The 9,433-nt window shown below is 36.0% G+C and overlaps 1 non-coding gene across 1 annotated transcript; it reads left to right on the top strand.

The window, feature by feature from the left end:
* Nucleotides 1–2,876: 2,876 nt before the first annotated feature.
* On the top strand, nt 2,877–3,020 carry LOC139183726 (small nucleolar RNA SNORA67). The gene has a single exon (XR_011567347.1). It is a non-coding gene; the product is annotated as a small nucleolar RNA SNORA67 (small nucleolar RNA).
* Nucleotides 3,021–9,433: the final 6,413 nt, after the last annotated feature.

Below are 9,433 nucleotides of genomic sequence, written 5' to 3'. Positions count from 1 at the left end.
ATGAAGAGAATTAATGAAAAAAATGAACAGATGCAGTTTAAGCAATTAAAAAAACACATGTAAATGGAAAACTCCTGAAGTGAAGTGAAGTGAAGTCGCTCACTTGTGTCAGACTCTTTGCAACCCCATGAACTGTAGCCTGTCAGGCTCCTCTGTCCATGGGATTTTCCAAGCAAGAATACTGGTGTGGGTTGCCATTTCCTTCTCCAGGAAAAATACTGAGGAGAGATTAAAAACCTGAACATAGTAGAGTTTATGGGGGGAAATCTTGTAGAATGTGAGGGTGTTTTAGAGTGAAATTGAATGATGTAAAATTACAGAGAAGATGAGAGATTGTGCAAGAAGAATAGTGGCAAGAGCTCTGAGGCAGAAATTTAGTTTACCTTGAAGGATAAATAAGAAGCTCTGTACTTTATGGAAAGTTTTTAAAAAATGATTTTTTTTAACATCTAGAATACAATGTATCTATATCTAAATATATTGATTATTTAAATGTATTAAATGGGGTTATCACCTTACAGCTTTATTGTTTTCTCACCTCTATCTTCAATAATGATTTATGAGTCTTCTTCCTCTTGACTTGGCAATATCTCAAGTAAATCTTTATGCATTCATTACTGACTTGACCATTCTGGTATTCTTGACATTTCTGGTCATCTTAGCTTCTATCAGTTCCTTGAACCCCTCTGTTCATTATTATGTTTTCCCACTATAATTTCATTTTTGAATTGAATTTTCTGATCAGTACCTCCCATCATTCCAGATTCCTCTTTTATTCTTTGATCTCCTTGGAACTGCAGTCCATCAACTCCTCCATAGTTTAATTTTCCCACCTGCTTTGTGTCCTCCAGGTGAAACGCCATGGTCAGTAGTTACAACATGGACAACAGTATCATTTAGATAATTATTAGTCTTTCTCCCCCTGTTTTAACTTTCCATAAGTTTTCATGATTCATCTTAAATCAAGGGGAAAAGATAGGGCCAGAGAGAGAATTTCCCAGAGAGAAATAGAGGAAGGCACTGACCAAAATTGCAAACCACCTGCACTCATGACTGTAAGTGTATTTCCGTTTTCTAGAAAAATATCACAAGAGGATAAAGAGTGTTTATATTGCTTACATGCAGGGCACAGTTATCACCTCTAACTGTGATTTTTCTTAGGCTAAGGGCTTGTGTTTTTAAAATGATACATACTGCAACAATCCTGAATTTTTATTTAAGGAAATAGCATACCCATCAATATTTATCACAGCCTAACTTGAGACATTTATCATTACACTAGAGAGAGACATTGTTCTCATATATTGGAAAGCAGCCTTAATATTGTGCAGTTTTCAAAAACAAACTTGGAGGTCTCAAGTGAGAAGACTAACAGAAAATTGATTCTCTAGTTATAGGACCAGCACAGTATTAAATACTTAGGTGATGCCTTCCTGTGCTCTACTTGCATTTCCAATTCCTGGATACAAATGCTCCATTCCGTGGAGGAATGGAAGTTCATGCATCTGTCTCATGTAATTTTTCCTTTGTCTGACAGTGCTGCCAGCCAAGGGACCTATTAATGCCAATCATAATGGCAAATGTTAAACAACAGAGCCCTGTCCAGTTAGAACTGGTCACAACCAACCACCTCATTTTACCAATTTACAGAAGTTTCTAGTTTTCAGAGGGTAATATATGTTTTTATTAATGTCTAAAGAAAGAAATAGGAATTATATTTTGGGATTAATGAAAATTAATTTACTTATTATCACTTGATTTAGGACCATAATTCTGCAGAACTAGGTTTATAATTTTTATTGTTTTTAACATCATCTAGGGTTTTTTTGTGTGTGTGTGTGTTATGTATCTTAGGATTTCTGAAGCTACAATGTATCACAAAAGTTAATTAGTAATATCACTGTAAGTTTAGAAATGAGAAGATTTTCAAGTTATAAGGGTGTAATAACAGATTTAATTCATCAAAGTTTTATGAGTTGAATAAATGAACAGTTTCCAAATATAAGAAACTCATAAACAAGAGTAAACTGATGTAATTGGCCCATGGACCTGGCATCTGGGGTAATTCTGTTACATTAACATGAAAAGGGAGAGACCATACTACTGAGATCCATAAGATGAAAAGCTATGTTTTTATCTGGAAAATTTGGCCAATAAATGCCTGAGTTCCCTAACAGAGGTGAAGGAGCATTGTTATCAATACATGAGAAAAATCTTGCATTTACATTTTAGAATTTGACCAAATTGACCTTGCCTGAGTTATTAAAATTATAGCACATCCTAAAATAAAACAATACAGAAATATAGGAGTTCATAAGCTACAGTTTAAATCTTGCTCCCACATAGCACACATAGAGGGTTTTTTTAAAAAAATGTGGAATGATATATCTGAGCACTTATTAAATAGATTGTCTTTTATAGACACTTTATTTTACAAACACCATTAGGTATAATTATTAAAGTAGTATAATTATTAGAATTTCTAAATACTTTTAAAAAGTTTGGAATAAAATACACACACTGAAAAATAATTTTTAAATATACAAACACCATAGAGAAAACATATTTTAAATGCATAATCCTGTAGGCATTGGTTCTTTCAAATTTTCTATAAATGGAGCCATTATTTTTTAATGAATAAGGATCTCTATAATAATTAAACTTAAGAAGCAGAATATAACACTCAGAAACCCAAGAATATAAATAATATTGTGAGGTCATAGGAATGACTAAAATATTTAATGAACAGTGAGACAAATAATTATTAAAGAGAAAAATATGAGTATATAATATACTGAAAAGTAACATGAGGGCATATTATAATAAAAAATTTAAAAATAAATGTTTTAAAAACTTTATATAAAAATATAATATTTATCCAAGTTGATTCCCTCTTCCAAGGGGCCTACTAGTGCCCCTCTTCAGGAAAGTAGCAACTTGGAATAAAATCTGGCACGCCTCAGGCTTCTGAGGAAAAGGGGGTGTTTATTTCCTTTGCCTGCCTTTGGCTGCCTACATGTATGGTTAAAAAAAATAAAAAAAAAAAAATATATAATATTTTATGTAATTGCAGTAAGACTTTTTCAAACAATATCATGACTGATATTTTAGAACTTCTATAAATATTCTTGCTAAATTAATAGCAATTCATTTTTTGTTTGAATATAAATTTCTCAGATTTGTGGTGAAATTAGCTATATTGTTTGTGGCATAGATTCTCCATCCATGAATATTTTTAACAAATCTAGTTTTATATACTGTATGTAAGATTTTTTCGTATATTTTATATGATGTATTTTTTTTTTAAACTTAACATAATTGTATTAGTTTTGCCAAACACCAAAATGAATCCACCACAGGTATACATGTGTTCCCCATCCTGAACCCTCCTCCCTCCTCCCTCCCATACCATCCCTCCGGGTCGTCCCAGTGCACTATTTTTAAGAATTTTGGCATGAAATGTTTCATACTGCCTTTATAGATGACTGACACTTGGAATACAAACAGAATTATTTGATTACAATTCTATCTCACAGAGCTTTCCTATTAATATTGGATTATTACCCTCCTTTGTTAATTTCTTAAATTGCTTATACCTTTGTTCAGTTCAGTTCAGTTCAGTCACTCAGTCGTGTCCGACTCTTTGCGACCCCATGAAATGCAGCACGCCAGGCCTCCCTGTCCATCACCAACTTCCAGAGTTTGCTTAAACTCATGTCCATCGAATCGGTGATACCATCCAGCCATCTCATCCTCTGTCGTCCCCTTCTCCTCCTGCACCCAATACCTCCCAGCATCAGAGACTTTTCCAATGAGTTAACTATTCACATAAGGTGGCCAAAGTATTGGAGTTTCAGTCTCAGCATCAGTCCTTCCAATGAACACACAGGACCGATCTCCTTTAGGATGGACTGGTTGGATCTACTTGCAGTCCAAGGGACTCTCAAGAGTCTTCTCCAACACCACAGTTCAAAAGCATCAATTCTTTGGTGCTCAGCTTTCTTTATAATCCAACTCTCACATCCATACATGACCACTGGAAAAACCATAGCCTTGACTAGCCAGACCTTTGTTGGCAAAGTAATATCTCTGCTTTTTAATATGCTATCTAAGTTGGTCCTAACTTTCCTTCCAAGGAGTAAGCGTCTTTTAATTTCATGGCTGCAATCACCATCTGCAGTGATTTTGGAGCCCAAAAAAATAAAGTCTGACGCTGTTTCCACTGTTTTCCCATCTATTTCCCATGAAGTGATGGGACCAGATGCTATGATCTTAGTTTTCTGAATGTTGAGCTTTAAGCCAACTGTTTCACTCTCCTCTTTCACTTTCATCAAGAGGCTTTTTAGTTCCTCTTCACTTTCTGCCATAAGGGTGGTGTCACCTGCATGTCTGAGGTTATTGATATTTCTCCCAGCAATCTTGATTCCAGCTTATGCTTCTTCCAGCCCAGCGTTTCTCATGATGTACTCTGTATATAAGTTAAATAAGCAGGGTGACAATATACAGCCTTGATGTACTACTTTTTCTATTTGGAACCAGTCTGTTGTTCCATGTCCAGTTCTAACTGTTGCTTTCTGTCCCACATATAGGTTTCTCTATAAGAGGCAGGTCAGATGGCCTGGTATTCCCATCTCTTTCAGAATTTTCCACAGTTTATTGTGATCCACACAGTCAAAGGCTTTGGCATAGTCAATAAAGCAGAAATAAATGTTTTTCTGGAACTCTCTTGCTTATTCCATGATCCAGTGGATGTTGACAATTTGATATCTGGTTCCTCTGCCTTTTCTAAAACCAGCTGGAACATCTGGAAGTTCACGGTTCATGTACTGCTGAGGTCTGGCTTGGAAGATTTTGAGCATGACTTTACTAGCGTGTGAGATGAGTGCAATTGTGTGGTAGTTTGGGCATTCTTTGGCATTGCTTTCCTTTGGGATTGGAATGAAAACTGACCTTTTCCAGTCCTGTGGCCACTGCTGAGTTTTCCAAATTTGCTGGCATATTGAGTGCAGCACTTTCACAGCATCATCTTTCAGGATTTGAAATAGCTCAACTGGAATTCTGTCACCTCCACCAGCTTTGTTTGTAGTGATGCTTTTTCAGGCCCACTTGACTTCACATTCAAGGATGTCTGGCTCTAAGTGAGTGATCACACCATTATGATTATCTTGGTCATGAAGATCTTTTTTGTACAGTTCTTCTGTGTATTCTTGCCACCTCTTCTTAATATCTTCTGCTTCTGTTAGGGCCATACCATTTCTGTCCTTTATCAAGCCCATCTCCACATGAAATGTTCCCTTGGCATGTCTAATTTTCTTGAAGAGGTCTCTAGTCTTTCCCATTCTGTTGTTTTCCTCTATTTCTTTGCATTGATCTCTGAGGAAGGCTTTCGTATCTCTCCTTGCTATTCTTTGGACCTCTGCATTCAGATGCTTATATTTTTCCTTTTATCCTTTGCCTTTCACTTCTCTTCTTTTCACAGCTATTTGTAAGGCCTCCTCAGACAGCCATTTTGCTTTTTTTCCATTATTTTTCCATAGGGATGGTCTTGATTCCTGTCTCCTGTACAATGTCATGAACCTCCATCCATAGTTCATCAGGTACTCTATCATATCTAGTCCCTTAAATCTATTTCTCACTTCCACTGTATAGTCATAAGGGATTTGATTTAGGTCATATCTGAATGGTCTAGTGGTTTTCCCTACTTTCTTCAATTTAAGTCTGAATTTGGCAATAAGGAGTTCATGATCTGAGCCACAGTCAGCTCCTGGCCTTGTTTTTGCTGACTGTATAGAGCTTCTCCATCTTTGGCTGGAAAGAATATAATCAATCTGATTTCAGTGTTGACCATCTGGTGATGTCGATGTGTAGAGTCTTCTCCTGTGTTGCTGGAAGAGGGTGTTTGCTATGACCAGTGCATTCTCTTGGCAAAACTCTCTTAGCCTTTGCCCTACTTCATTCCGTAATCCACGGCCAAATTTGCCTGTTATCCCAGGTGTTTCTTGACTTCCTACTTTCGCATTCCAGTCTCCTATAATGAAAAAGACATCTATTACAAGTCTGTATTTGCCATTTATTTTCTGCCAGAACCCTACTAATCTTCCATACAGAATAATAAAAGAAGTAATGGGATATGCCCTTTCAGAAATCTATATGTCTCAGAATACTTGAGTTGGAGTTTGTGTTCAGTTAGCTTTTTCTGGAGAACTCTGGTAGTGTAACCTATCATTCTGAAACATTGGTCTGAGTACTATTTGTTTTTTATTTCTGGTATTCATTAATATTTCATGTTTATGGTTGGTTCCCTTGTTTTTCTGGGAACATATGGCTTATTTGGAATTTCCTGCTTATAAAAATAGACATTCAGTTTATTAATTCAAAGATATACATACAATATAACAAAGAAATGTCTATATACATCTAGAAAAAACACATATGTATTTTAAGAATAAGCATAAATTTAATAGAAAAATAGAACTGTACCAAATTTGTTTATATATTTATGCATATATATGCATATATATACACATATGTATGTATATATCTAACTAGATCACAGAAATTCTTAATCAATTTATTCTTAGCTACTGTTTACTTGTGATTTAATAAGATTGCCTGTCATTATGATTTTTAACTGGTTATTGCTAGAATTAATTAAACTACTTTAAAAAATTAACAAATGCATACTTTATACTGGTAGCTCAATGGTGAAGAATCTGCCTGCCAATGAAGGAGAGATGTGGGTTTGATCTCTAGGTTAGGAAGATCCCCTGAAGAAGGAAATGGCAACCCACTTCGGCCTTCTTGCCTGGGAAATCTCATGGACAGAGGAGCCTGTCAGGTTATAGTCCATGAGGTCACAAAAGAGTGGGACAATGCACAGTGACTAAACTACAAAAAAACATATTTTATATTAGCTTCAGTGTATTTCACTTGGTTGTTATGGATTTTCCAAGTATCTTATTCTTGTATTTGTTTTATTATTATTTTATTCTAGTTGCTCTAATAAGCTTATTTTAATCCATCTATAAGACTATGAAGTAATTAATTTTTAAGATTTGCAATCTTACACATGTTCATTATTTTGTAGGTTGTATGTGTTTTTAAAAACATATTTGTAATTTTAAATGTAATAAATTATTGTAAAATTTTAAAAGTTGTACACTATTACGTTCCCTGGTGGCTCAGTGGTAAAACAGTTTGCCTGCAATGCAGGGGACTCGGATTAAATCCCTGGGTCAGGAAGATCCCCTGGAGAAGGGAACAGCTACCTACTCCAGAATTCTTGCCTGGAGAATGTCATAGACAGAGGAGCCTTGCAGGCTACAGTCCATGGGGTCACAAAGAGTTGGACATGACTGAGCAGCTAACACATGAACACACACACACACACTAGTTATAGAGTATACATTAGTTTTAGCATATTATATATACTATATATCATATATTTCATACTTCCATTTCACTTTCCTTTTCTTCAATGTCTTTGAAAGCATCTCAATTTTGGTTTCTACACTACCTTTTAATTCTGCTCTCTAGATGTTTTTTAATTTGTTAATAAAATTTTATTTTCTTCTACTTGATTATACATTGATTTATCTTTTCTCCAATTATTTTTCTCAATCTCTTAAATGTATTTTAAATTTATACATTATATTTCACTATGGATTTTTGAAAATTTCTTTCTAATCTCGATGTGAAACATTTTTGTAAGGAATTTTCACACTATCTTTTGTAATAAACTTATTCATTGGTCCACTGTCTCATTAAATAACATCCTTGGAGTTCTGAGGTCAGCAGGCAAATGTTGAGAGGGGGGTGGAGAAGCTTATGAGAATTTCCTGGTTAAAAATAGATTCTCCCCTCCCAACTCCACAAAGAGGGTCTTCCATGACCACTTACATTTGCCATACTTGACGGTTATTCAAATTGCTCAAATATCACTTTTCAGCATCTACCATAACCACATTTCTTACTGTAGCTTTTACTGCTTTGATTTTTCAAGCTTCACTTTTCCATGTTATAGTTATTTTTTCATAGTCTTTATTAACTTTTAAAAATATATAATTTGTTTATTCTTCAGAGTTCTACTTTAACTCTCGCTAGAATATAGGCTTCATGAGGACTCAGAATTCTTACAGCTGTGCCTGGAACACACTTTATTTCATGTGCTAAAACTCAGAAGCCCACCCCAGACTTACTAAAAGAAAATTTCTAGAACTCTGCATTTTTATAGGTTCTCCTCTGATTCTTACACACAAAATGTTGGAAACCACTGTACCCTAGAGATATGGGTGCTGTGTAAGCATATGTATTTTGAGAAGTTTCCCAGGCAACATGATTAATCTTGCAATCTCCTTACCCCTACAGACCTGGTAGGTATTCAGCAAGTGCTGCCCGTTTATACCAAGCTGGGATCTCTTCCTAAAGTCATGAAAATTTTCTGAAATTTCAAATTTTTGCTTCCTGTTAACACTGTCATTAGTCATGTTCAGAGATACAGATCCAGTCCTGCGTCTATCTTTGCCTAGCTCATCTGTCTTGGTCTATGAATGAAGAGGTATCCAACAAACTGTGGGAACTCCACACGATTTGCTGCTCTGTTATATACTGGACTCTAGTTACATCTGGTAACTCAGTTGTTAAAGAATCTTCCTGCAATGCAGGAGATGTGGGTTCAGTCTCTGGGTTGGAAAGATCCCCTGGCAAAGGAAACAGCAATGCACACCAGTATTCTTGCCTAGAAGATCCCATGGTCAGGGGAGCTTGGTGGGGCTGCAAAGAAGTGGATATGACTTAGTGACCAAACCACCACCAGTTACTTATGTTACTCTGTATGACTGGAAATAGTGCCTCACCCTTCCTGGAGGCACCATGTGTCTTTTATTACTTAGGGAAACTGGGTTTATTTTATGTGAGGTAAATTATAGATGGTATACTTTTTTTTTTCCCCCAAATTGACTTTGTTTTTATTTGTGAAATCTTCTTTAGTGACATCAGTTCAGTTCACTCAGTCATGTCCAACTCTTTGCAACCCTATGGACTGCAGCATTCCAGGCTTCCCTGTCCATCACCAACTCCCAGAGCTTGCTCAAACTCATGTCCATTGAGTAAATGATGCCATCCAACCATCTCATCCTCTGTCATCCCCTTCTCCTCCTGCCTTCAATCTTTCCCACCATCAGGGTCTTTTCAAATGAGTCAGTTCTTTGCATCAGGAAGCCAAAGTATTGAATCAGCATCAGTCCTTCCAATGAATATTCAAGACTGATCTCCTTTAGGATGGACTGGTTGGATTTCCTTGCAGTCCAACGGACTCTCAAGAGCCTTCTCCAAAACCACACTTCAAAAGCATCAATTCTTTAGCACTCAGCTTTCTTTATAGTCCAACTCTCATATCCACACATGACTACTGAAAAAACCATAGCTTTGGCTG

Source organism: Bos indicus, chromosome 6 (assembly GCF_029378745.1).
Source record: "Bos indicus isolate NIAB-ARS_2022 breed Sahiwal x Tharparkar chromosome 6, NIAB-ARS_B.indTharparkar_mat_pri_1.0, whole genome shotgun sequence".
NCBI classification, from domain to species: Eukaryota; Metazoa; Chordata; class Mammalia; order Artiodactyla; family Bovidae; genus Bos; species Bos indicus.
This window is presented reverse-complemented; position numbering and strand designations above follow the sequence as displayed.